Genomic DNA, 28,000 nt, shown 5'->3' on the forward strand with positions numbered 1-28,000 from the left:
ACAAGAGACCACGTTGCCAGCCTCCCGTGATGATGGTTGCACTCCCATGATTCCCCTCACTGTAATGAAACACAGGAGTAGCATTTTGTTGTACTCTGAGATCTGCTTTGCTTTATTATAGTCTTGATTTATTATTTTTCGTAACTGTAACTTTTAATACACATTTAGGTTGTAAATTAATATAGCGGCTGCATTTCTTTAGCCCAGCTAGTTCTGAATAACAACAAAAAAGACCAAGATTTATTTTTAAGGCTTCACCTCAATATCTGGACCGTCAAATGACTTATATTAATTTCTCTAAGCCAATTTGGCTACCTCCCAGACAACATCCCTCACGATACTTGAATTTGAATTTTATTATTGGTCTGGCTCTTTGGGCTTCAGGTGGATTTCCATGATCCCTTTCCAGATCCTTTCCTCTGTGGCTCAAACTTCAAACTCCTCCTCTCTCTCCTTCCCCCAGCTGGTGGAAGTTCTGCCTTATTCTCTCTTCTGCCCAGCAATTGGGTGATCACATTTATTGACAAGCAGAGAATAATTGTTTACCCAAACTTGAAACAGGAGATTCTTTTTAAAAATTTCTTTATTTGCACTTTTTATTTACATTTTAAATGTTATCCCCTTTTGAGGTTTCCCCTGCAGAAACCTGCTATCCCACCCCCCATCCCAATCCCTGCTTCAATGAGGGTGGTCCCTCACCTACCCACCCACTCCCTCCCACCTCCCCACCCTGACATTCCCCTACACTAGGTCATCGAGCCTTGACAGGACCAAGGGCCTCTCCTCCCATTGATGGCCAACAAGGTCATCCTCTGCTACATATGTGGATGGAGCCATAGGTCCATCCCTGGTTCTCTTGGGATGGTGGTTTATTCCCTGGGAGCTCTGGGGGTCTGGTTGTTTGATACTGTTGTTCTTCCTATGGAGTTGCAAACTCCTTCAGCTCCTTCAGTCCTTTCTCTAACTCCTTCCTTGGGGCCCCTAGACAGGAGATTTTTGACCTAAACCTTACATACAATGCTGTGTCCGGATTGAAACAAGATACGAGGGCAGAGAAATCAGCATTTGACTAATACAAGGATAAACTTTATACAGTGCACAAAACCACTATGCCTACAATTTTTCCATTATCACATGTGTGTGTTTGTGTGTGTGTGTGTGTGTGTGTGTGTGTGTGTGGTGTGTGTGCGTGCGCATGGGTGAACACGCATGGCTGTATGTATATATGAAGGGCAAAGATTGGTGTCAGGAACTGTCATTCGTTGCTCTTCTCCCTCAGTCACAGATACGGGGGCTTCTCAGTTGGATTCAGACCTACAACAGTGGTGACTTTCCTTAGCCATCTTGCTCTGGGGATTGATTGCCCGTCTCTGCCTTCAGAAGCTGCAGTTATATCATGAGCACATGGCTTTCTACGCTTCCACTTCTCAGGGAGGAATATTGCTATCATCAGGTGTGGCATCTTCAAAGTCACCTCCATCTTGTGATTTTTGTTTGTTTGTTTTGTTTTTATTTTGAGGCAAGATCTTGCTGTGTAGTTCAGGCAGCCTTAGAACTAAATCTCTGAGATCCTCCTGCTTCAGCCTCCCGAGCACTGGAATAACCATCAACCATTACTGCGCCAACTTCACAGCTCATTTATGGTTTCAATTTTCTGCAATTCACTACTTATAGCTTTTGTCCGTTAAAATATTTTTGTTTTGCTCACACGTAACAATTTTTACATATTTATATGACATAAGGATTCATGTATGCATCGCAAATCAGGGTACCTCAGACATCACGCCGTCTCAGACAAAGAATTTCTTTGTGTTACAACCATCGAAGACCTTTCCTTCCAGGTACTTCACACTATTCAGTTAATTACTGCCAACCATAACTTTCTGCTGTGCTATAGAGCATTAGAAGATGTTCCCATCAAACCGTAGCCCTGTATCCACCCAGAGGGCTGAAGTATATACCTTGACAGTTGCAGCTAGTTCTGCAGTCAACCCTGCAGTGCACACGTCTCTTGTGCATACCGACTTCCGGTCACTTTACTATAATGCTAGTGGTAGGCCCTGGGATCACGTGGCTATTCTGTTCCTAGAATCCTGAGGAACTTGCATACATTTTTCTTGTCATGATTGTAGTTGCTCACTTTGCTGTGGGAGTTCTCTTTTCTCGACATCTTTGCCCGCATTTATTTGGGGTGTAGGAACTCTTTATATATCTGGAACATTAAATTCTCGGGGTTACATGCACTGCAATCATTGTTTCCAGTCTCGTGTTTGTTTCGTTTCTTTGGGGGTGTGACTGCTGTGCACACAGTGTTTTCTACATAAGCTTAGATGCTTCCTCTACACACACAAGTGATTTATTTTTGACTTAACATCAAAACATAAGCATTTTCCAGTGTAACGGCTGATGGCACTGAATGCTGCCCAGAATCACTTTGTAGGCTCGCTTTTCTGTGAACATCTACGCCAGGCCATTTCCAAGCCGTGTCATTGTTCTCACTTGGTGGACCCCCTTATGCTAACATTACTTGTTCAGCATCTTGGTGATTGACGTTTTGGATGGTGCTTCCTGAGTTAACAGGGATAACTACTTCAACAAGTTGAATTCCTATATCAAAGGAAAGAACCGGCCCTTGCCAAATTGACTTTCAAAAGGTCAGATCACCTTGTCTTTATTTTCAGCTCACATGGACTGGATCTGCCAGGAGAGCTCCCAGATCTCCAGAGTGACAGAACGACAGTTTATTCTCTACTTGCACCTCACCTCGATACTGTTTGTCATAGCCTGTGTTGCTCAAAGCACTCAGAATCAAACTCTGGCTTCAAACTTTCTTATAGACGTGATTAATGTCATATCTGTTCACATTTCTTTGGCCATAGCCAGCCAATATTATGGTCCTAACTTCTCAAGGGTCAGAGGACACCATCTGCCAGGTGCTCAGGAGAAAACTCAGAATTGTGAACAGTCTGAAGCCCCGGAAAGAGGCAGCGGGAGTCTCAGTGCACCATAGCTTTCATACAGATAGAGATAGAGATGATCCAGATAGAGATGATATAGATATGTAGATGACATAAATATAGATTAGGTATAGATATGGATATAGATGTAGATGTAGATGTGTGTGGATGTGTGTACATATATGGAGACGTATATCTTCATTTAAGTAGATATTTAAATGAAGAAAGAGGCTCAGAGGGAGAACACTTGCTTAGCTCACACGGGATGCTGGGTTCAATCTCTAATATCTGAAAAAGGAGGATGAAAGCAAGAAGAGGAGGAAGAATAGGAGACAGAGGGGGAGGAGGGAGGGGGAGCCACAGTGTGAGAGTTCGTCTTTGGGGTCTGTCCCTTTAACTTTTTTTTTCTCTTCTGTATGTGTTATACATGTGCTCGTGCGTGTGTGTGTGTGTGTGTGTGTGTGTGTGTGTGTGTGTTTAGAGGCCATAGTTTGCTAGCAGGTGCCTCCCCAGTTGATGTCTGCCTTACTTTTGAGGCAAGTTTTCTGGGAACCTTCAGCTCACTAACTAGGAGAGACCAAGTGGCAGACAGCCCCACAGATCCCGCTGTCTCCACCTCCTCAGGGCTGGATTAGTGGTTGTGGCCCCACACCTGCCTCCATTTTGCAAGGGAAGCACTTTTCTCATTGAACCAGATATCAACCCCCCTCTTCTTAACTTTCACTTTGAAAGAATTATACATCTGAGGTTAAAAATATAATACCTAAAGTCCAATATGGCCTTCCCTCAACTTCCTCCAGCGAGGGCGTCTTGTGAACTGTAGTACAGCGGGAAACCAGGAAATAAACATTGGTGCAAAAATGGAAACGGACCACAAGACTTCACCCAGCTCCCACAACTTTACGGATACTTCTTCGTATGTGTTTCCGTATGTATGTATGTATGTATGTATGTATGTATGTATGTATGTATGTATTTTTATGTGTGCCTACATGGATATATTCGCACACATGGGTTTGGTTTTACAGATGCCAGAAGGGAGTTGTTGGATCCCCTGGAGTTGAGGCTGCAGACATCTGTAGGTGGCTGTTTGCCCAATGGGTGCTGAGCTCTAAACCACCATCCTGATGATGGCTCAGCGAGCACTCTTAACTGACTGCCGCTCTTCCCAGTCCACCCATCCACTCTTTTACTGTTTTCATTCTATGAAATTTTAACCTCTCCACAGATTCTTGTAACTATCAACCTAGTTCACCTTTCCTTCCCCACAGGACAGCCTGTGAGCCTCTTCATGTTTGTCCCATGGCTGCCCTTTGGGGCCCATTAACCTGGCCCCTGTCTCAGTAGTTTCGTGACGGTAAGTAGGTGTAAGAAGTAGGATTGTGGGTGTTTATTATGTCAGAATGGCTGTCCTATGCACCATGCTTTACTCTCCTTCATTTCTACAGTAGTCTAAGGTGCGGACAGACGATTCTTTTACCCAGTCACATGTCAAACACACGAGGGTTGTCTTCAGGTTTGGGCTACCACAAGTAAAATCTTGGTGAGTTCGGGTTTATATGTCTTCTGTGGGTCAAGAGGACAGCTGTCAGGTCATGTGGTAAGAATATGTTTAAGAGGGGTTGGGGATTTAGCTCAGTGGTAGAGCGCTTGCCTAGCAAGCGCAAGGCCCGGGTTCGGTCCCCAGCTCCGAAAAAAAGAAGAAAGAAAAAAAGAATATGTTTAAGTTTTATAAGCAATGACCAAATCTTTCCAGAGAATGTAATGTTATATTCCCAAGGAGATCTATTTTCTTTGGGTCTTTCAAAGAATTTAGTGTTATTACATTTCAAAATATTTTAGAGGCCTGGGAGGTGGCTTCATGGACAAAGGTGTCTGTTGTGCAGTAACTGAGTTTAGACCCCCTAGTCCGCATGAAAATGCCGAGGGGGCACGCATGCCAGACTTCTTATAATTCTAGTGTCTAGTCAGTGACCATAGTGGATCCCAGGGTGAACTGCTGACTAGACTACGTAGATCAATCAGTTCCTGGTTCAGCAGGAGAGCTTGTTTCAATTCCCAAGAGCTTGATCAAGGAAGACACCTTTTGTCAACCTCTGGCCTTCACATACTTGCACATATGTTTGTATGCACTTGCACACACAGATGTGCTCAAATGCATGTGAGCATCCATGCACACACACGCACACGACATGCATAACCAAAAAATTTTAGTCGTTTAATAGGTGTACAGTGATATCTTCTATTTTTAATTAGTTTCTCTAATGGCTAACGATGTCGAACACTTGTTAATGTACTTGTGTGCCTGCTGTGTCTCCTCTCTAATGAAATGTCCTTTCCCACTTACTAATTGGCTTTTGTTTTCACATTGGGTTTTGAGGGTTCTCTATCTATTGCAGATCCAGGATGTGGGCCAGGTATACTGTTTGCAAGGCTTTCCTCTCTGTTCACCCTTTGCTTATTTCATCCTTTTAACAAGACCGTTTGCAAAAGTTAAGTTTCTATGTGTGTGTGCGTGTGTGTGCGTGTGTGTGTGTGTGCGTGTGTGTGTGTGCATGTGTGTGTGTGTGCATGTGTGTGTGTGTGCGTGCCTGTACCTGCCCAGACCAGAGGACAGTATTGCTCATGTTTCAGTCTTCACTTAATTTTTGTGACGAGGTCTTTCACTGAACTTAGAGTTCACTATTTAATCTGGATTAGCTGGCCAGCAAGCCTTCAGCATCAACCTATCTGTCCCACTCCCCTAGTGCTAAGGCTGTAGACACAGGCACCACCATTCTGGCTAGTCTTATGTCAACAAGACACAAACTAGAGTTATCTGAAAGGAGAGAACCTCAATAGAGAAAATGACTCTGTAAGATGAGGCTGTAAGGCATTTTCTTAGTTATGGATGGGGAAGGCACAGTCTTTTTTGGGTGGTACCAGACCTAGGCTGGTGGTCGGCTTGGGTATTATAAGAACGACTGAGCGAGCCATGGTAAACAAGCCAGTGAGCAGCACCTCGTGCCTTGCAGAGACGCTCCATGACTGCTGTGCCAGCTCCTGACTCGAGGTGCCTGCCCTGCTTGAGCTCCTGTCCTGACTTCCTTCAGTGCTGTGGAAGTGTGAGCTGAATTAACCCTTTCCTGCCCAGCTTGCTCTTTGGTCATGGTGTTTCGTCATAGCCATAGAAATCCTAACTTGGGCAATGTCCAACCTTTTTATGTGGTGCTAGGGATCCAAACTTCAGGACCTCATGCTGGTGTAGCAAACAGTTTGTCGTTTGTCCACTGAACCATCTCCCCAGCCTCACTTTATTGACCTTTTCATGATTGCGTTTTTGGATCCACATCCTTACTCTGTCCCCAGACTCCATCTGCCATACTCTCGGTGTCCAATCTGGAATCCACTTGATAAGAGATTTTTGGGCTCCGTTTCAGCAAGGCACCACCAGCTTACACGCTCTTCTCTAGACTCAAGCTCAAGGGAATTTCCCTCGGAACAGAAGTCCTCAGCATAGGACGATCTCTTCGGGGAGTGATGTGTGTGTGTGTGTGTGTGTGTGTGTGTGTGTGTGTGTGTGTGTGTGTGCGCGCGTGCGTGGAGGCATGGTCTTTCTGGAGATTTTTTCAAATGGGACATTTCGGTGATGAATTTATTCAACTGGCCTTAAAGCCAGCCTGACTGGACCTGCAAATGCTTGCTCACTGGACACAATCAAGGCCTGGAAGTCCTGCTCTGGCCCAGAGAATGGCACTAGGAGAAAGGAAGTACACTCTGCATCTCCACATGCCCTCTCACCTGCAGAATGGTACCTCTCTGATAGGCTCCCACCCCAAAGCTACAAGCATTCTGGCTAAGTGTTTCAGTGACTCACAACCATAGTCCCTCAGAAGACTGTCTTAGTAGTTTTGGGGGGCACAGAGCCCAAGCAAAAGGCTATTACACAACATGCTGTCTTTTGACTTTCTCTTGTAAATTCCTCATTTTTAAGGTAATAAAAAGGATTCTTAAATCTGGCACAAATTGGATCATTCCTAACATTCTCCTGTAGGTATAGATGTCACAGTATGCATGCCTTTGAAATTCCAAAACTTTAAAAACACACATTAAGCATATTTTGCTTTCAGTAGAACTAGAGTAAAACCCTTAGTTGGGCGTGGTGATCCATGCTTGTAATCAGCGCTGTGGGGCGTAGTGCAGCAGAACTGTGGATTGAAGACTAGCCTGGACTACGTAGTGAATCTAGGCTGGCCTGGGTTACATAGTGTCCTACATAGGGTATTATCGTAGGGTATTATCGCTGTGATGAAACACCATGACAGAAAGGAAGATGTGGAGGAAGGGGTTAACTTGGCTTACACTTCCCCGGCACTGTTCATCACTGAAGGGAGTCAGAGCAGGAACTTGGATGAAAGAGGTTGCCTACTGGCTTGCTCCCCATGGCTTGCCCAGCCTACTTTATTGTAGAATCCAAGACCATCTGCCCAAGGATAGCACCACCCTCAATGGACTGGAGCATCTCCCATGAATCCCTAATTCAGAAAATGCCTTACAGCTTGATCTTACAGAGATGTTTTCTTCATTGAGATTCCCTCCTTTGAGATGACTCTAAGTTGTGTCAAGTTGACATAAAACTAGTCAGCGTGCCTAGCAAGATCCTATCTCCCCCTCCCACACACACACCAAAAAGAAAGTAAATAAAATTCTGTAACTCAACCATCAGGATCTAGAATCATATCCAGTCCATATAAATTTAGTAGATGTATGTATGTGTGTGTTTAACTAAAATGTATGCTGTACTTTATATTCAGAAAAAATAATTATTTGATAAGTTACATCTTCTTGCAAACATTTTCCTCTCAGTTGTCTTTACTGTTCTGTAATTAGCTTTGCTATTATTTGCTATTTTTTGTGCTAAAACATATTAAGCAAAAATGTAAAGAGACCCATTATAGAACGTTTGTGACTTTACATTTATCAAGACTTGACTGGAGGAGCAATCAGGCTTGGAGGCAGGGGGATGGATTCAATGACTTCTTGAGGTCCTTGGCAATGGGCTATGTCTAGGATTATAATTATGACTATGTTTACTTATTAACATTTCTACTGGGCCATTTTAGTTGATTAGCACAATGCAATTACACAAAAATATGCAGCTACAAGTTCTGGGAAGTCTCTACATTGCTAGGAAAGTCTAGATATGATATCATTTCTGATTTTCAATGATTTAATTAAAATAAACAAGCATACCAGAGTCTCAGTATATTTTATAATATGATGAAGAACTACATCTAATTGCTGAAAGTAGGGGCAATGAGAGTTTGGTAATCTCAAGTTCTTGGTTAATTATTCCTTGGGCTCTTCTCTGTCTACTAAACAAAAGAGACACATTTTGGTAAGGAAAAGGAACTAGAATGGTGGTATCACTCAATGACAGAAAGTGTGCTTAGTAACCCCTAGGACTACCATGACAAATACGAATAAATGAAAGGAAGAAAGGGAATGGAGATATAGCCTGGTTGGACGCATGCTTGCCCAGAACACACTAAAGCCCTGGGTTAGATTTCTGGTATCATAGAAAACCGGGTGCGGTGCGGGACACCTGCAATCCAAACACTGGGAAGGGTTAGGAGGGTCAGAGATCAAGCCTCTTTTAGGCTGCATAGTTGGCCTGGGTCTCTTTGCTTTCCCCTTTTCTGTGCCTCACAGATTCAGCCTGTGGCTGTAGACTCCCAGCAGCTTCTGGAGGAAGCCAGAGGGCAAGCCTAGCTGTGAGCAGACCAACTCAGGAGCAGAAGTCAAATAAAGGACCTACCCCATTTCTGAACAGCTCCTTGAGAGACCAAGGCTCCTGAGGGAGATTTAATCCTTGTTGAAATACAAATTCCCCCCAATCCTTGAATTTTGCACAGCATTTGTTTAGAGCACTGGTTCTTTTTTGACGGGGAGGTAGAGGAGATAATTTCTCTACAGATCCCTGGCTGCTGTGGTGTCCTAGAACTCACTCTGTAGACCAGGCTGGCCATGAACTCTCAGAGATCCACCCACCTCTGTCTCCCAAATGCTGGGGTTAAAGGCATGCACTACTTTACCTGGCCCAGAGTACTTTGTCTTAACAGAGGCTATGAAGACCTCTGGAAGTCGCTAGTACTGGGTGGGGGGAAGGCATCAACGAAGCTGTAACTATTTTCATAATTATAAAAATAATTATTCATCTTTACCTCACTGCCTCTCTTTTGAATACAGAGTGGAATTTTCTAAAATTTACTTGACAACAGTCTCCTTACTAGACCAAATACTAAGAAAATATTGGAAAATGCAAAACAATGCCATTACTTTAATACATTTAAAAATATTATTTTATCTAAATGTGTTAATTGTGTTAACACTCAGTGGGTTTTATCATTATTTTTAAATAAAGTGCTAGGTGAATATTGCAAACTTTTTTTTCCCTTAGTTTTTATTTTTAATATAGAAAGTATCAAAAGATAAACTTATAATCAAGGGTTCTTTGGGGGCCTCAAGGATGAAAAGGGATCTGGGGACCACAAATGTTTGTTGCAGAGGCCAGCAGTTATGGACAGGTGTAGAGGTTTTCTTGAGCAGAGGAGCTGTGTGTGACCTGCTTGCAAGAGACTGTCAAGATATAGAGGTTCCTCAAAAAGAGAGGGTGGGGATAGGGATTGGACAATTAGACCCTTACCTGAGATCCCAGCACTACCTGTAACTCACTCCCTGCTGTTTGTAATTCTGCTCCAGCCACATGTGGTCTTGGGGAGTGCTAGAAGATATAAAGGGAGTGGGGGAGAAAGGATTAACTCACATTCCAGCAGGTTTCCCCCCTCACACGCTCTCCTGTAATACACTCCATCAAATCATGGGTTCACCAAGTTAGGCTTGGGTGGAATCATTATTTTGGTCTGTTGTGGTGTTATGTGGTGAAGAGATATTTGCTGATGTCTCACCAGGAGACATTAACACAACAAAGGAAACCTTGGAAAATATTGGGTTCTCTCATTTCGTTTATATGTTAAAAATTGAGGTCCAATGAGGTAAGATGGTTTACCTGGTATCTTATTCTTTAAAGTACCAGCAACTGTTCTGGCTGAATAGAAAGCAGTGACTTCGACCTGAGCTTGCTCTGTCCTGGATATTACCTGGGACTTCAGCTGGGGACACTGCAATGTCTGAGAGCTTGGTCAACTGGGCTGGGCGGGAACCAGTCTCTCTTTCCTCCTCCCACCAGGCCCTCTTCACAGCTCCCAGAACTTCTTCACAGAGTGAGCCTCTGTGGAACACCAAGGGTTCTTAATGACCTCCATTTAGGAGCCCTGTTGCTCCTGAGATCAGCCCAGTTTCAGGCGGAGGAAAGTTGGTCTCCTCTCAGCCAGAGGAGGATGAGAAGGAATGAAAGCTTGTGTCTGTGCTTCTAAGAATGAAGAGCATCTCAGTAGCCATAAGCACCCCAAAGGGACATGTGGAGCTCAGAGCCTGAAAAGGAGACCACTGAGGAAGATGCTGAGGAATGGCCTCTGAATACAGGAGTCTTTCTGGCTAGTTGTCTGTAGAGACAGGCTGCTCTAGAGCAGTGGTTCTCAACCTGTGGGTCAAAATCCCTTTGGGGGGTTGAATGACCCTACACAGGGGTCACATATCAGATATCTACATTATGATTTAGAACAGCAGCAAAATTAGTTACAAAGTAGCAATGAAATAATTTTATGTTTGGGGTCACCATACCATAAGGAATTGTGTTAAAGGGTCATAGCAGAAGGAAGTTTGAGAACCACTGCTCTAGAAAGCCCTGCTATGGAGCAGAAATCTGTTTCCCACGGGACCCTATGGGATGACTGCATTCTTGTTGCTTTAGGGTGGCACTGGGAAAGGTTTGCTCTTGTCTTACATGTGAGGCTCTAAGACTGTTTTGCTCTTGGGGCTTCTTTGATTCCAGGTTCGGGACTCTCGAAAGCTTCTATTATTTGTAAGGTCCTTTGTATGTCAGCTTGTCAATCAATTCCCTGCAATTGGTCTGCATGGGCCACTTTTGACCAGTGTTCTCATGCATACACACACACACACACACACACACACACACACACCCCATACACCACATGCACATACTCACATATACATACCACATACACCCACATACCTCTCACACACTCTCACACATAGACACACACTCACACACAAATAGATGCACACAGACATATACCACATACATGCACGCTACACATACCACACACACACATACACACACACACATACTCACACAGACATACACACCACAATACTACACACACATCTCTTATACACACATACTCACACACATAGACACACTCACACACAAACACATATAAACACACACACACACTCATGCATGCCAACACTTCTTGCACTTTGCTATTGTCCATGTACATTAACAGTGTCCCATGAAAAACATAGAGCTCTAGCTCAGTGGTAGAGTCCCTGGCTAGTAAGAGTGAGATTCTGGGCTTCAGTTGCCAGCATCAAACTAAATAAAGTTATAGCTAAAAACACAATATGTGGACTGTAACTCCTAGATCTTCTTCGAGGACTCTGCTGACCACACTTACTTAGGTCCTCTGGATGTCTGTGATGGCTATTTCTGGTTGCCAACTTGGTTACATCTGGAATGAACTACAATCTAGAAATGGAGGGCTCACCTATGATTGTGAGGCTGGAAGATAGCTTTCTTGACATGGAGATCTTGAGGCATGGTGGCCATAAAAATCTTAGGCCCATGCTTTTAATTACAGGAGACTGAAGCAAGCAGATTTCTGAGTTCAAGGTCAATCTGCAGAGCAAGTTTCAGGTCAGCCAAGCTAGGCAGTGTGAAGGAGTTGGAAAGCAGAAAGCTGGTGATGATGTAATAAGGGTGCCATGTTCCAGCCCCAGCTAACAGCAGAATTTTAGAAGCTTTGGTTATGTGGCTCTGGGTTTAGAGTCAAGAGTAGAAGGAGACCACTGGAACAATTGATGCTGGCTAGCTGAAGCTAAGAAATTAGCTGTGATTAAGAAGAGACCAGCGGGCTGGAGAGATGGCTCAGTGGTTAAGAGCACCTGACTGCTCTTCCAGGGGTCCTGAGTTCAATTCCCAGCAACCACATGGTGGCTCACAACCATCTGTAAAGAGATCCAATGCCCTCTTCTGGTGTGTCTGAAGACAGTTACAGTGTACTTATATATAATAAATGAATAGATAAATCTTAAAAAAAAAAAAAAAAGAAGAAGAGACCAGCGTCACTGAGGTGAAATCTTCTGTGAAGCATTTTCTGAGAGCACAAAGAAGCTGTGTTCCAGAGCCAAGGTTGTACTCATGCTGTAGCAGAACTTGGTAATGTGTGAGTCACCCAGGTGGTACTGGTTTGAAAGGCATGAAGAGCTCATGGAGAACAGCTGAGGCTTGGCACCATAAAGGACGCTCATGAGAGGCTATTAGTGGAGCCTGGTTGCAATGAGAAACCCCAGCATGTTAGAGATGCCAGTACCATGAAATGACCACCAGGAAGAGCAGCCACAAATGCAATGGAGTCAACCAGAGTCCAGAGTGCTACAGAGGGCAGAGCTGAAGTGATTCATATGTTTGAACAAGCCTGTGGAGGCAAGGGAGTGGAATGTGGTGGTTTGAGTATGCCCAGCCCAGGGAGTGGGCTATTTGGAGGTGTGGCCTTGCTGGAGTAGGTGTGTCACTGTGGGCTTGGGCTTTAAAACCCCCATCCTAGCTGCCTGAAAGCCAGTCTTTTCCTAGCAGCCTTCAGATGAAGATGTACAACCCTCAGCTCTGACTGCACCATGCCTGCCTGGATGCTGCCGTGCTTCCACCTCAATGATAATGGACTGAACCTCTGAACCTGTAAGCCAGCCCCAATTAAATGTTGTTTACGAATTGCCTTGGTCATGGTATCTGTTCACGGCAGTAAAACTCTGAGACAATGACTCGAAGTGGGGCATGCTTAGTCTTTAACTCCATTCTGAAAGTTCAGTTTTAGCTCCAGAAATTTTATCTGTAGAGCTTGATGGCAAACCAGTCCAGCTAGCCAGTCAACTCTGGGTTCAGTGAGAGACTCTGTCTCACAAAACTAAGTGGAGAAGAGAGAAATAGATGGCTGAAGTCAATTGATAAATTGAACCTGATGCTATCTACCTGAATGCAGACCTTGTCACTAAAACTACTCCAATCCCAAGGCACCATACACCAGCCCATTCGTTAACTATTTGCCCTCTCTTTTCACTAAATTGTTGAAAAAGGTTCAGCCAGCCAGAGGCCTCGGCCAGTTCACTTGAGCCCATCCCCTATGCTAACATCAATCTACTAATCAGCATCACTCACCCAAATGTTGTTAATTCATCTAATGGTACTATCGTTTAGTCCACATTTCTCCATGTTGTCCGCTGTGATATCGTGAGAGGCCTGGACGAGCGCTCTGTTGAAGTCCAGTTACATTATGTCTGTGGCACTTGGCCGCTCTCTAAATCCACTCGCCCTGTCAAAGGAAATGAAGCAAATCGGACTCTCCAAGCACACCATGCACTTTGATGCTCAGTGTTGCTTTTGTTCTCTGCTCCGCCCAGGATCCCCATGCGTAACACCTTGCCTGCCTATGTCTATGGTTCATTGTTCTTCAATGAAGCCTTGCTCCTTGACTCCAGGAGTATTTCCTTGTGCCTGACGTATCCACCCCCAATAATGCTGTTTCCCGGGCTGTTTATGTGTATTGTCCCCATGCTCCCTTAACATTAGACATTTATTATTTGATGGCTGGCTCAACTAGAGCTTGGATCTACTGACAGTCACTTCTTTTCTGACATATCACTCACTCCCAAATCCAGTATGGCACCCAAAGTGACTGACTGACTTCCAGATGCTGATTCCTAATTAGAAAGATCTGGGCTTCTTGGTGAAGTGGCTGGTGCCAGAGGTGGGAAAGATGAGGCTAGACCATTCTGTTGGTCCATTCAGAACTTCCTAGCTACAGGGACTCATCATGGACCTGTCAATTAATTAGAAGCTGAGAGTCCCACTAATCAGAGCTAGGCCAACTTGAATGTAAAAACTGTCACTGCAGGGGACAGGAGATAGCTCTATCAGCAAAGAGCTTGATGTAGAGGCACAACCCCCTGAGTTCCGAGGCACAGCCTAAAAAAATCTAGGTAGGTGGGTGTGTGTCTTTTACCTGAGTGCTCGAGTCACAGAGAGCAGGCTGGATTGCCAACAAGTCTAACCAATTGGTTAGTGTGGAGTTCAGTGACAGACTCTGTTTAAAAATTAGGTGGGGAGCAACAGAGAGAGACACCTAAGAACAACCTTTGGCCTCCGTGTGCACACGAACACACACACACACACACACACACACACACACACACGAATGTCAGTGTAATGAAAAATATGCAAAATGGATCTGTGAGTGAATAATGCTATAAGAAAAGAAAAGCCCCACTGATGAGCTTTGTGGAGTGCCAACACAAAAGCTCCATTATCTGTAAACTCATAAACAAAGGCAGAGAATTTAGCATGTACCCTGCCTTCCCATGCTTAGTGACCTAAGGATTGGTAAACTCCTTACTTTCCTTCATCCCTCTGCCTCCTTTCTCCCTTCTCTTCTTCTGTTCTTCCTTTCCTTTGAAACCGAGTCTCATGGACTTGGCTTGCATTCACAGGCCCCTCCTCAGCTCCCTGGTGCAGGTGCTATAGGAATGGAGCACCACACCCATCCTCTCCTGAACAGCATTCTAGCTAGTGCATTGACAAGAAGCACAGTAATTAGAACTCTGCCCTCTTGAGCCATCGAAATAAATGACGTAGAGTAATATAGGCCACGTTAACCCATGACCCCTAAAGACTTTAGGTTAAAAGGGAGTGTGCAACATTAAAAGGAATGGTCCAACCCGGCACAGAACAAACCCCCTATCATCTAAGACAGCCAACTTTCAAAGGTGGTAGAGTGGGGATAACATGGCACTCATACAGAGTATCCTATTTAAAGACCCAAACACACAGGGGTGGGGAGCTGTGGAACACACCTCTAATCCCAGCACTTGGGAAGCAGATCTCTATGAGTTCAAAGTCAACCCGGTCTACAAAGTGAGTTCCAGGAAATCCAAGAATCCACAGTGAGATCCTGTCTCTAAAACAAAACAAAGCAAAGTTATACTCAACATTGACGAAGCAAAGCTATACTCAACATTGACGTGTAGGTGACCAAGCCTCTGGGGTCAGCTGCTACCATGCTACAGAAAATACGTAAGATTAGAGTAAGATGGCCCGTGGGAAAGTCCATAGCACATGTGAACCATTTTCTTCTTGTTAATTATAAGGGCTAAGGAGGTACCTCACTGGTAGAGCAGTTGGTCAGTAGGTGTAAGGGCCTAGGACTGCACTGCAAGATAATAATGACAGAGAGATTATAATTTTAATAATTAGTAGTAACTTATCACCATATAACTTGTAAAGAGAAGAGGGAGAGCAGGAGAGTCTGTGGATCAAAGGATGCTCGGGAGCGTCGAAAGAACCCAAGTGCAATGCACACCAGCAGTGCTTGGTTCAGAGTCAACGGCGCAACTTAGAACGAGAGCGAAAAAACAAAATTTCTTTGTGAGCCGATCAGGGGAATTGAACATTGGGTAATTGAGGAGGTAAAGGCATTGCTATTATTGCTTTATTAATTAATTAATTAATCAATGAATGGTGTGAAAATGTTACTACAATTGTGTGTTTTTTAAAGAAAACCCTATCTTTTAGAGAAAATATGAAACTCTCTAAGGAGGGGATTCTATGATGCCTTAAGTTCCCCTCTTAGCAACCTAGTGGGAGCAGAGTGGGTATGTGAGAAAGACCAGTGATGGGAACGACAGCTCCCAATTCTGAGTTAGAGGTTCCTGATGCCTCCTTTATATGGTTCTTCACCCTTTGTATAGTCATTTCCCATAATCCTTTTTGTTCACTCTCAAATTCTCTTCGGAATTCTGTGGCCATCTGCATTTCAGAACCCACTTTTCTTTTCTTTCTGAAAAAGGCAGTTCATCAGAAGAATTGCCTTTCCACCTCTTTAGTCCTGTGTGAGTGTGTGTGAGTGTGTAAGCGTGTGTGAGTGTATGTGTGAGTGTGAAAGTGTGTGTGAGTGTGTGAGTGAGAGTGCATTGTGAGGGTGTGTGAGAGTGTGAGTGCATGTGTGCATGTGTGAGTGTGTGAGAGTGAGTGAATGTGTGCATGTGTGAAAGAGTGTGAGTGCATGTATGAGAGAATGCATGAATGTGAGAGTGTATGTGTGTGAGTACATGTGTGAGTGTGTAAGAGAGTATGAGTGTATGAGTGTGAGTGCATGTGTGTGAGTTGAGTACAAGTGTGAGTGTGTGAGAGAGTGAGAGTTCATTGTGAGGGTGTGTGAGTGTGTGAGTGCACGTGTGAGTGTGCAAGAGTGAGTGAATGTGTGCATGTGTGAGAGTGTTAATGCATGTGTGAGTGCATATGTGTATGTGTGAGTGCATTTGTGACTATGTGAGAGAATGAGTGTATGTGTGAGTGTGTAAGAGAGTATGAGTGTATGAGTGTGAGTGCATGTGTGCATGTTTGAGAGAGTAAGAGTACATTGTGAGGGTACGTGAGTGCATGTACGAGTGCACAAGAGAGTGTGAGCATGTTTGTGATTGCACATGCATGTGAAAATGTGGGTGTATGTGTAAGTGCATATGTGAGTTATGAGGAGTGTGAGTGTATAAGTGTGCAAGAGAATATTAGTGAATGTATTTGTGAGTACACTGTGATTGTGTGAGAGTGAGTATGTGTGTGAGAGTGAGTATGTGTGTAGTAGTGTGTATGTGTGTGTATGCATAAAGCAGAGGACAACCTTAGGTGTTGATCCTCAGGGGTCCTCTACCTTGCCTTTTAAGGTGGGGTTTCTCAGTGTCTGGGGCTTGCTTGTGTAAGCCAGACTGGCTGGACAGAAAGCCCCACAGACCTGACTGTCTTCACCTCCTCGCTGTCAGGATTGCAAATGTGCCACTGTACCCAACTTTTGAATTTGTAAAGTGAGTACTGGGAGTTGAACTTGGGTCCCTATGCTTGTATGGTGAGCATTTTATAGACTACCAAGTCAGCTCCAGTTCCTCTTGCTTCATTCTCTGAGGTCCCACTGGCATGTTTCCCTGGGCCTCAGAGTTCTATAAGAACTCACTAAAGTGATCAGAATTCTTCTAGTACAGGTACAGCCCACTGGCCCTGGTCCCTGTCACTGGCATTTACACTAATCCTTCTGTACTGAAGGTTATTCTCTTTGACAGAAAAGGCAGAATCAAAATAGGAGTTTTATTTGGTTTTCTTCATCATTTTTCAATGTTGAAAAAATCAATTCCAGGTAGAATTTATCCCTTTTGTCATCTGGCTTCAACCCTAAAGAGGGTCCTTTGGACATCTTTGGATTTTTAACCTTTCTCATTTAAAACTCTATTTTTATAGGGTACTGTTAATATTTAGAATGACCTATTCCAGCCTTCACTTTTTTTGCATGGGGTTGTTGGTTTCTTTGGGAAGTCTTTTTCTTTCTTAAGAATTTTTACTCATTCACAATACCACAGTAGAGAGTGAATGGCACACACTTGCTGACATCAGGCCCTGTTGGTGAGTATTGGAAGGCAGAGACCCAAACTCTGTTTCACAAGCATCGCCTTTCTGGAAGGCAAATTTGCAATATGTGTTCAGAGCCTTTCAAATACATATGCTGTTGTGGTCGCAGACTTCCCACCTCATCAATTAATCCTAAGAATGCAAACACATAGAAAGACTTATCTGAAAAAATGCTATGAGTAGGGTTTTAAATATATTTAAAAATATTTAGAAGCACCAGGTGGTGGTGGCAGTGCATGCCTTTGAATCTCAGCACTCGGGAGGGGGAGGAAGATTTCTGAGTTGGAGGCCAGCCTGGTCTACAAAGCAAGTTCCAGGAAAGCTAGGACTACACGGAGAAACCCTGTCCCAAAAAACAAAACAAAACAAAAATTAGAAGCTGTCTAACTGTCCAATAATGTGAGTTTGTCAAAACAAACTGAGTTTCATTGTTTGGTAATTGTGTTATTATGGCCTTAATACATGGCCATAAAAAGTCTTCCTAATTGGGAGTTTCCCAGTATAGGAATTGTTCCTGATATGTCTGTCCTTGAGGGAGAAGGGAGGTTACAAAGTAGTCCATGGAGCATGTTCCCAATTTTTTATTCTCTCTCTCTCTCTCTCTCTCTCTCTCTCTCTCTCTCTCTCTCTCTCTCTCTCTCTCTCTCTCTCTCTCTCTTCCCGGAGCTGAGAACTGAACCCAGGGCCTTACACACTTGCTAGGCAAGCACTCTACCACTGAGCTAAGTTCCCAACCCCGTGTTCCCAATTTTTAAAAACTGTATTTCATTTTGTAAAAATGTATATGAGCAGAAGGAGAAAAGACAGCAAAGTTACACGAGAGAGTTAGAGCACTTGCTTTCTTTTCTCTTCATGTGTCCTGTCCATTCCACGACATTTTTCTTTTTTTTTTAACTATAGATAGTTGGTACTCCAAAATAAGAAAGGGAAGAAATAAGAGCTAAATTAAGAAAGCAGGAATCGGTGGTGGCTCAAATACAAGTCTCTGATCAAGTGTTGGCTCCTGTGACTTGGGCAGCCCTCAAGAGCAGTCCTCAGCCCCCCTTGAAGTGTTTTGTTGCTGTTTGATTTTTTATTTTATTTTATTTTGTTTTATCTTATTTGGTGCCATACACAGGGGGGCAGATGTTCCCTTAGATATAAGAGCGCCTCAACAGATGGGAGAGAAATTGATGCCCAATAATGGCTAAGGAAATTTGTTCACAAATGTGGATCTGGCCAAGGCCAGTCCGGAGGCCCACTGTGGCCTCAACTCTGTCTCTGAAACATAGTTCTGAGCCCAACCTGAGCCATTTGAGAACTTCGCAGCTTGTTCCACAGCTGTGTGAACTGTTGGGATGGAGCTGGTGGCTTCTGCTCTATGGTCTCTTGGGATAACTTGGGGGCTGTGTTATCTACTTACCATCATGCCCGACTTCCCTTCAGCAACCCTCTCGTTGCTTTAAAAGTCTCTCTTCCTCCTTCTTGTCTTCAAGCCCGATCTCAAATGGAGAAATCTTTACGAATAAGCAAAGGTCTTCACAGTGAGCCTATAACGGGAACCCTAAGCCATGTAATTCTCTAGGATGCTGTTAACTCTCCACAGTAAACAAACAACTGGAGGAAAGAAATACGCATTTTAAAAAGAAAATCAGTATTCCCGGTTCTTCCAACAGGGGAAATCCTGCAAACACACATCCTGTAACCATTTTATTGTCTCTGGCTCCCGAGGTCTAGGACACGTGGTGCCAGTCCCTGAATACTAGATTGCATTTGTCTCTAAATTCTGAATCAGCTGAAATCCACATTAAAATGCATGATGCTGCAGCATATTACCGGCAAACCCCACAAACGTCCTAAACGGGACCACACAGCAAGACGAAGAGCCCATAGCGGCAAGGCCTTCCGAAAACCCAGAAGGGGAAATACTTTTAGCCGCTCTCAATTTCTTCATTCACTGCTCCGTCTTCCAGGCGGAGTGGCTGAAGACAGTGGACAGCTCCAATACCTCTCAGTGGGCTCCCTGGGCTGACTCAGGCCACAAACCCTGTTCCTGGGACTTGTCTGGGTGTGGTGGCGGCAGCAGGGATCCTTGGAGAAGCAGGAGCAAGGCAAGCTTTGGGTATGGGGGTGAGATGGGGTGCAAGGACTTAAGGGATAGCTATGTGGTATAACAGGAATGGCACAGGGTAGAAAACAGCACCTGACAAACTTCTAGAAGCTCTGGCTCTCATAACAGGCCTTATTTCCTAGGGCACTGCCTGTGGGTGGCCTCGTTTGAAAACGTGCTGGAAGGACAACACACAAAATCCCAAGAAAGGAAGGAAGGCCTTGCAACATTTCTCTCCTGTTCTCCGTTGCTCACGTTCCTCTAAAGTAGCTTTCCACTGTCCACACGTTCTGTCTCAGAAACGTAAGATGTAATGAGGTGACAGAGGTCCCCATATTCTTTCCCACCAAGTCAGTTCCCAGGACATGAAGAACAAACCAGACCTCTCGGGTCTTATCCCAGGCCCTGAGGTCTCTGCCCAGAATGACCGGCGCTCAGTCTGTCCAATTCTAAACCATCACATTTGGTGTCCAACTGTCTGACACCGTGCTGTACGGTGCTGCCTTCAGATCTCCCTTTACATGTAGATCTGGGTTTGTTCCATTTCCAAATCACGTAAGATTATCTGAACTGTGTTTATGTAAAGGGGTAGGTTTCTTGTGTATAGTAGAGACTTCAAAAATATGGTAATGAGGGAGTGAATCTTCAATCGAGAGCAAGCCCAAGTGAGTTAATGGGATCCCTGGACTGGAGTGACTAGTGTGGAAATCTTGTCAGTTCACACATCTTGCTTTCATCTGTTTTGGCTTCATCCTGGGGCTACGTCCCTGAATTGACCATGTGTATCATTATAACTTTCTGTGCACCCAACCACTCTCATCTTTTCTGCTGTAGTAGAAACCTCAGCGGAACGATGTATCGGTTCTCAAACACTCCAAGTTCTCCTTGCCTTTGGAGTCTTTGACTGTCCTGGTTAGGGTTACTATTGCTGTAGTGAAACACCATGACCAAAAGCAACTTCAGGAGGAAGGGTTAATTTCACTCACTGTTCCATATAATAGTTCATCATCAAAAGCAGTGAGGACAGAAACTCAAGCCCAGCAGGAACCTGGAGGCAGGAGTTGATGCAGAGACTGTGGGGGAGGGGTGATTACTGGCTTGTCCCCTTCGGCTTGCTCAGCCTGCTTTCTTATAGAGTCCAGGGCCACAGCCCAGGGATGGACCCACCACAAGAGGCTGGGCCCTCCCCCATCTGTCACTAATTAAGAAAATGACCCGCAGGCTTGCTTACAGCTAGATCTTATAAAATCACTTTCTCCTCAGATGACTGTAATCTGTGTCATAAAACCAGCCAGAACACGGATGAGCACAGAGTCCTTTACCTGGAACTTTGGTCACCGTTTTATTTACTCAGCTGGTAGTCCCCACCAAGCACATACGGTGTCTTTTCCAGAGCATCCCTCAACACTTGAAGGAGCCCTCAGTTCTTTCTGGATCGTTAGCGATCTCTGCTCCATGGCCTCCCTACTCTAGCGTGAAGGCTAACAATGAGGCCACTACTGGAACAAAGATAAGAGCAAAGGAGAGAAGAGAGAGTCTTACAAGCCTTTCACTTCCTACAAGACACACTCACACAGTTACCTAACAGGTATTACCAAAACAAGGCATATGGCAGTATCTACATTCTAGAAGGTAGGAAGGTGGAACTTACTAGGTTCCTAGAAGTAGGGAAAACCAGAAAGATTTGTTAAACAGCCTGAGTAACAAAATATCCTCAGGTCCAGGCTTAGAAAGTCTTTAGTGGGACTGTCAACCATGATAAGAATTTAGGTGAGGGCATGGAAACCACATAGGGAAGAACAATAAGAATTTAAGAAATAATCACATCAAGGAAGACAAGACATTCAAGATGGCTGCCATGAGATGGGGCAGTGTGGGGTGGTGAGGGAGGTGTGGGGGCAGGGGTGTGGGTGGGGGAAAAGAATGGCAGCAGTGGGGTGTGGCTAAGGAAAGCTGTCTGACTGACTGTTAGTGTGGGTGTGACTGGGGCTTACCTGCTGACTTTCAGAAGCACTAGAGTTTGAAGACCTTAGGGAGGGTTAGATTGATTCCCTCAGCCAGTGAGCTCCAAAGCACAGTGACAAGATCAGTCTGAGACTAGAATCAGGCTTCGTCCTTTGAGCACTGAAGCAATGAAAACACCAGCAGAGGCAGAAACAGTTTGGTGTCTGGACTGAGAAGTCGGGAATTTTTGGGCAGTAGAATTTGTTATCATTTAACCATAATGTGCTTCACTTGGAGAAGTTCGGGAAATGAAACGAGAGAGAAGAGAGATGTAAACAAACACACACACACACACACACACACACACACACATACACACACACACAGAGACAGAGAGACAGAGAGACAGAGAGACAGAGACATCCTACCAAGGTGTGAAAGACGTTAAGCCATTATTTCTGAAGACCCCTCCCCTCTACTTTGGGTACCATGTAGGCAGTTTTAATGCCAAACACAATTTTCTTTTTCTTTTAAAGAGTTTATTTTTATTTTTATTTTTATTTTTATTTTTATTTTTATTTCATGGGAATGTGTGAATGCCTGCGTGCAGTATGTATACCCGTGTTTGATGTTCACGGTATGCAGAAGAGGCTGTCAGGTTCCCTGGGGCTAGAATTATAGGCTGTTATAAACAGGTGCTGAGAACTGAACCCGAGCCCTCAGCAGGAGCAGCCAGTGCTCTGAGCCACTGAGCGGGCTCTTTAGCGTCTACAAACATACTAGGTTCACAAATGAGCCTATGAGCTCATTCATAACTGGCAGCAGAAGTTTTAATATGGCTCTGAGTGGCGTTCCAGTTCTGCCCAAACTTATTTGAGAAAAACCTGGGATATCAATGGCCCCAGGGGCTTTGAGCTGACCTAAACTCTACCTTCAGTCTGAAGATAATCCCTCAGCTTATACTGCACTCAGCATAGGTTGGGGTTCTGTTTGGTTGAGAATAAACCCGTCTGACCATTTTCTTTGTAGCATATGAACTACACTGGCTCAGACCCCTGCTCCTTTGTGCGGGATGCGGCTATGTGGTGACTTCTGGCAGCTGCCAACTGAGAAAATCACAGGTCTCTCCACTTGCCGTTTGCAAGCTGGGGCAGCTCAAGGTCCCCCACCTCCTTTTCTCAAATAGTTTTGCTGTTGTTGTTCAGATGGAGAGGGTTCCCTGCCTAATTTAATTTTGTTTCTCCTTTCTTTGTTACAAACAGATGTCACTTTTACATCTGTGACTCTGATCAAATGCCCTGTGTCTCTCCCACCAACAGCCCAGCAGATGTTACTACCATTAACCAAACTCCAGCTGAAGATAACAGACAGCCCCTTCTGCTAACTGTGGCCTTATAGGAGGAAGCTGGCTGGAACCAGGTGTGTCCCTGAAGAGGTCCTTAAAGAACTGCTAGGGGGATCAGCAGCCCCCCCACCAATATAGAACATTTATCTTTGAAGCACCTACAAAGCAGATCCAGACATACAAACGCCATCCAGAAGTCATCTGAAAAACTCCTACCCAAGCCCACCCTGTAACCAAAGACAAAAGATTTTTACAATGACAGCTCCTCTAACGTCCAGTATTTGTATACAAAAGTAAAGCATCGTATTAATCAGGAGTAAATTCTGTGCATAATGTAAGAAGAAACATAGAATTAACTTAGCATTTATAGCTACATATAGATATCTTCTTGTAAGTCCCTTAAAATGGAATTTCCACAGTAGATTGCTCACCTTTTCCCGATAGATAGCATAGAGCCTGCTGGGTGCTTGGTTACTGACCTCTACATGTCATGAACATGCAATGGGAGAGATATGAGTCTATGCACATGCAAAAGTCAGTATTCAACCCATAGTCGTAAGAGACCCCGAGAAACCCTGCCAATGTTGTCATCGTCATCATCATCATCATCACCATTGATATCATCACCTGCATACAGGTGGCTTAACCATCACTGGATTCTTTCCCAGTGCCAAGTTCTGTGTGGCTTGTTTTGCATATGTTGTCAAGCAGTTGATAATTATTAGAATCATGGTGTCAGGAGGTTAGTTATGAAAACCTAAAGACGTTTCTATTGGGAAGCGTGTAAATTTGCTTTGCTTTGCAAATGTTGTATGGGGGGAGTTAACTGCTGAGTGAGTCGGTTGCTCTCAGGTTTGAGGGTTTTGCAGCTCACTCGTTTGTTTCGGGAGTCGGTATCCTGATGCATTCTGTGAGGATTATTTTCTTAGTGCAGGTAAGTAGAAAAATTGCAGCCTGCAGTGTTCTTTGTGCAGAGAGAGCCAAGGACAAATCGCACCCTCTAATTCTCTGGTTAAGAGAATGCTCGCTCCAAGATCCATCTCCACCGAACGTGGGGCTGGCTGTGCCGAGGCAATTCAGATGCAGCATTAAATAAATAAAGCAATCAAACAGAAAATTCCTCTCAAACACTCACTGTTATTTAACAGTTTCTTCACCCCTATGTTATTGCGCCTTTCCTACAGTAAAACACCCTCCCAGGGGCGAGGAGGGAAGGCCCTGACAGACAAGCATTTCCCATGAATCCTTACTACAATACAATGGCATTTTGTTTGCTTCGTTTGTCTCCTTGTCTTCTAACATTCTTTCCGACTTTCAAGGAAAAAAACAAAAAGGGAAGAGGAGGAGGAGGAGAAAGAAAAAGAGACACTCTTATGAATGGCAAAGTAAAGGGAAGAAAACTTTCTTTTAACCAGTCAACCGTTTTCATTTGGTAGCATGTAAACATTTTCCCCCTCCTAGTATATGTGCTGGTAATCTGGTTTTTTTCTCTTGTCATTTAAATAGCCCTCCCACCCCACCCCCTTTGCCACATAAGACCGCCTTCCCATTATTGATTTAGAAAATTGGCAGGGGGATAAAAAGTCAACCGTGTACACATACTAAGAAAGGGGAGACAGAGGAAGATGGATCAAACCATCCATCTCTCTATGTGGCCATTTATCTATCAATCCATCTCGCTTCCCACCCGCCTCTATTAAAATAAATGGCAGGCACTGTACACACTGCTGGTTGGCTGAAGTTGCGATCTGGACAAAAGGTCTGTTTGGGAAAGGATGCTGAGCCTCTAATTCTATTTGTGCCGGTTGAAAATCAGGAGGGGTTTTTCTACACTTCACTTTTATTAGATTATTTCTTATAGATGGCTTCTTTTTTCCTCCCAGACGCGTGGTGGCGGCTGCTGAAGCAGTTGGTCTATAGTTGGAATAATTAAATTAACCATTTGGTACAACTTTTAGGGGAGCGCTCGCGTGTAGAAAGTACAACTGGGGACAAAGCAGGGAGCTGGGGCTGGGGCTCTGGGCTGGCCCATCCCCACAAGCCTTTCATCGCAGAGCAGAATTAGGATCCTGAGCCACAAAAGAGGGGCCAGGGCTGGGGACCGGGCGAGTGGGAGGGACAGTGACACTGAACAAAATAAACCTACAAGGCCTACAAAGGGGAAAATGAAGTCAAGAGCGTTTGCTCATCCAACCGTGAGGTTCGAGCTAGGAGAGGTCTTCAAGGAGGCGCACAGCACTCGGGTCGGGTGAGGATGGGCACCAGGGGGCGTCTGGGGAGAGGCAGGGGACCGTTCGGTCGGCTGAACAAGGCTGGCACCCTCAAGACGGCTGGCGCGACCAAGTAGAGGCGACTTGGAGCCAGACTATCCGGAGGGACAAGCCCTGGGCTGGCGCCCTACGGTGGCTTCGGCTGGGCTTGTCCTTCCTCAGCCGGCATTTCCTGCTCTCCCTTTTGCTTGCCCAGCCCGAGAGCACTGAAGTGGATAGCCAGAACCTCTTTCCAAACTCCTCAAAGAACTGCCGGTGCACCTTAACTTTCAACCGGGAGTCATCTGAAACGGTGACCCCTGTTTAAACGCAGCGTAGAAATTCGTGGTGTGGAGGGCTCCTGGCTCTGTTGAAGAGCAGCTGCGAGGGGCAGGGTGAAGCTTCGAATGGCTCACGTGCTCTGCACCCCAAGACACACCTCAGACAGGCTGTCAACCTGGACTTCGCCAAACCTAGGCCTTAGAGACTAAATGCATCTCCTCCCAGTCTCCCTAAGTGTTTCTCCGGCAGAAAAATACCCTTAAAGCTCGCCTCTACCAGGCGCTGGCTGGCCGGTGTTAATCCTGCCTAACCTTGCTTAAACCTCGCACTTTGGCATCTTCAGAGAGTGGGCCTGAGCTACAACATCCCTTTCAGAAAAATCAAGGACGCACTCTGTCCTCCTTTCTGCCCTCACCCCTAACTCCCAGGGAATGGAGAAAGTTGGACAATCAGAGCCTTGTGCTTGATAATTTACCCCCCACCTCCCTGAAGTGGAAGGCAGCGGGAGAATACCAGCGAGGGAAATTCCATGCGGAGTCCGTGGGGTACAGGCACCTCCCGGTCCAGATACAGATTCATATTCATGAGGGAGTGATAAAGACAAATCCGCGCAGTAATAACCCTTGGATTCGCATCCGTCTTTGCTGGCCTTTAGGTTCAGGGACTGAAGACAGATGTTTGTATCCCCCTTTCTCCTCTTGTCTAGTGACCATAAAGAAAAACCATTTAGAGGGTTGCAATTTGTTTCCCGCCGCAGTCAAACCTTGGACGCATTTATTTTCATTTTACCCTCGTGCACAAAAAACGTGCACATTGGTCACCAAGGGCCCTTCTTTATCAAATACGCATTGTACAACGTACAACTGCAATAAAACTATCAGCTCTCCCCATAAAACTATCACCAGCTTCCTCGCTGGGTCCCCTGGCCTGAAGTCGCCAGGTCAGCGCTCTTACGTACAGAGGATGCGCAAACACCTGGACCGAGGCTGAAAAGGCTGGAGGCCGGTGTCGCGGTCCCAATTTAATCCATTAGGGCGTCTGCAGCGTTTTAGTGTGCAATAAAGTAGGATGGCAGTGGAGAGCGGGCGCCCATCCACTCCCCGGCACTAGCGTCGAATTAAACCACTTAGTTTGGCAAACACTGAACGCCTAAATGCCCCTATAAAGACTTTATGAGTTTGTTACTTTAATTACTGACTTGTTACAGAGCACATAAAGGGGGTAATGAATGCAATAAAACTAATTATCTACACATTTAATTCATATAAAATATCCAGGGTTTGTTTACGCCACTCGGCGATTCAACTAAGCATTCCCCCCTCTTGTCCACCGAGAGGAAGGATTTAATGAAATATTTCCCTTTATTCTGCTAGAGTCTAACGAACCAAATGAAAATTACCCTCCGCTTAAATCATGGGGCCACCGAGGTCCACAAATCACGGCTGGCTTCTTTGTCTGCGCCTCATTGCCAGAACCCAAGAGCCCGAAGAATCGAACTAGGAAAGTGCGCTGCTGCCAGCACTCGGTCGCCTTGTTTGTTTAAATTGCTCCGTGAGGTCCGAAAACCTAAAGGGCAAATAGACAGCGACCCTCTTTGGGAAACTGCAGGTCTGGAGGGGATTGTGACCGCCTGAAAAAGCGGGAGGCGAAAAGAGAGGGCGAGAGCAAAAAGCTGGAAAAGGAGACCCCTTTTGGGTGCATTTCACGCTGGGCTTGGTAGCTAGGTAGTAATTAAAACGAACCGAACCGCCGCCGAGGGAAGCTTCACACACACCCCGCTGCGAATCTGCACCAACGCAGGCAGCTACAGCGCTGAGTGCAGAGAAACATTTAGTAGGGAATCCAGATGTTTCCCCTTGGAGAGCTTTGCTCGGCTGTTTATTTTACTGTTGTAAAGGAACTGTCTGCCCGCGTCTCTGAAAAGCACATTAAGCTTCGAGGAGAAACACAATTGATAAGATGCTATTTTTTCCCCATCCCCTTCGACTTGGTGTATTTTAAAAGAAATCCGCTTATCCTTATCGTTCACGTAAAACCCCTTTGGCCCACTTACGCTATGTTACAGGGCGCCCGAGTCTGGCCAATGTCCCGGTCCGTTATAACATTTCATGCACTTCGGGGGGTAGGCTTGTTGTTAAATTGAGCGTGTAACACTCTTACAAAACAGGTTTTCTATGACATCAAGGTTTCTTCTCCCTAACCAAGAAAAAAAAAAAAAAAGGACGAAGAAGGGGGGAAACACACTATCTCAATTTATGCCTAAGGTATATGATCAGTTAAAAAGGCTTAAAAGCTCTTGGAAATTGGATCAGGGAAAATCGTCACCCAACTTTCATTATTTCCAAGTAGCGTGATTGAATTAAAGGGCAGGAGCTGGTTAGAAGGGAGGATCAGGGGCTCGGTGCGTAATGGTGTGGTATTAAATTCTAATTAGAGATGCAGGAATCAATGATAGGGAGGTTGGACAGCTCAGTTCCCCAGTGCCAGCCCAATAGACGGATGAGTTAT

The 28,000-nt window shown here is 44.9% G+C and overlaps 1 long non-coding RNA gene across 3 annotated transcripts; it reads right to left on the reverse strand.

Moving 5' to 3' along the window:
- Positions 1-744: 744 nt before the first annotated feature.
- On the reverse strand, positions 745-28,000 carry LOC134481746 (uncharacterized). Of its 3 annotated transcripts, none has more exons than XR_010057512.1 (4): positions 27,546-28,000; positions 14,985-15,088; positions 13,294-13,447; positions 745-9,720 (listed from the first exon to the last, which is right to left on the reverse strand). It is a non-coding gene; the product is annotated as an uncharacterized LOC134481746 (long non-coding RNA). The 3 variants fall into 3 exon arrangements; XR_010057513.1 differs by lacking the exon at positions 27,546-28,000 and adding an exon at positions 18,986-24,467; XR_010057511.1 differs by lacking the exon at positions 27,546-28,000 and having other exon boundaries at positions 14,985-24,463.

The sequence above is a fragment of the Rattus norvegicus genome, chromosome 14, assembly GCF_036323735.1.
Source record: "Rattus norvegicus strain BN/NHsdMcwi chromosome 14, GRCr8, whole genome shotgun sequence".
NCBI classification, from domain to species: domain Eukaryota; kingdom Metazoa; phylum Chordata; class Mammalia; order Rodentia; family Muridae; genus Rattus; species Rattus norvegicus.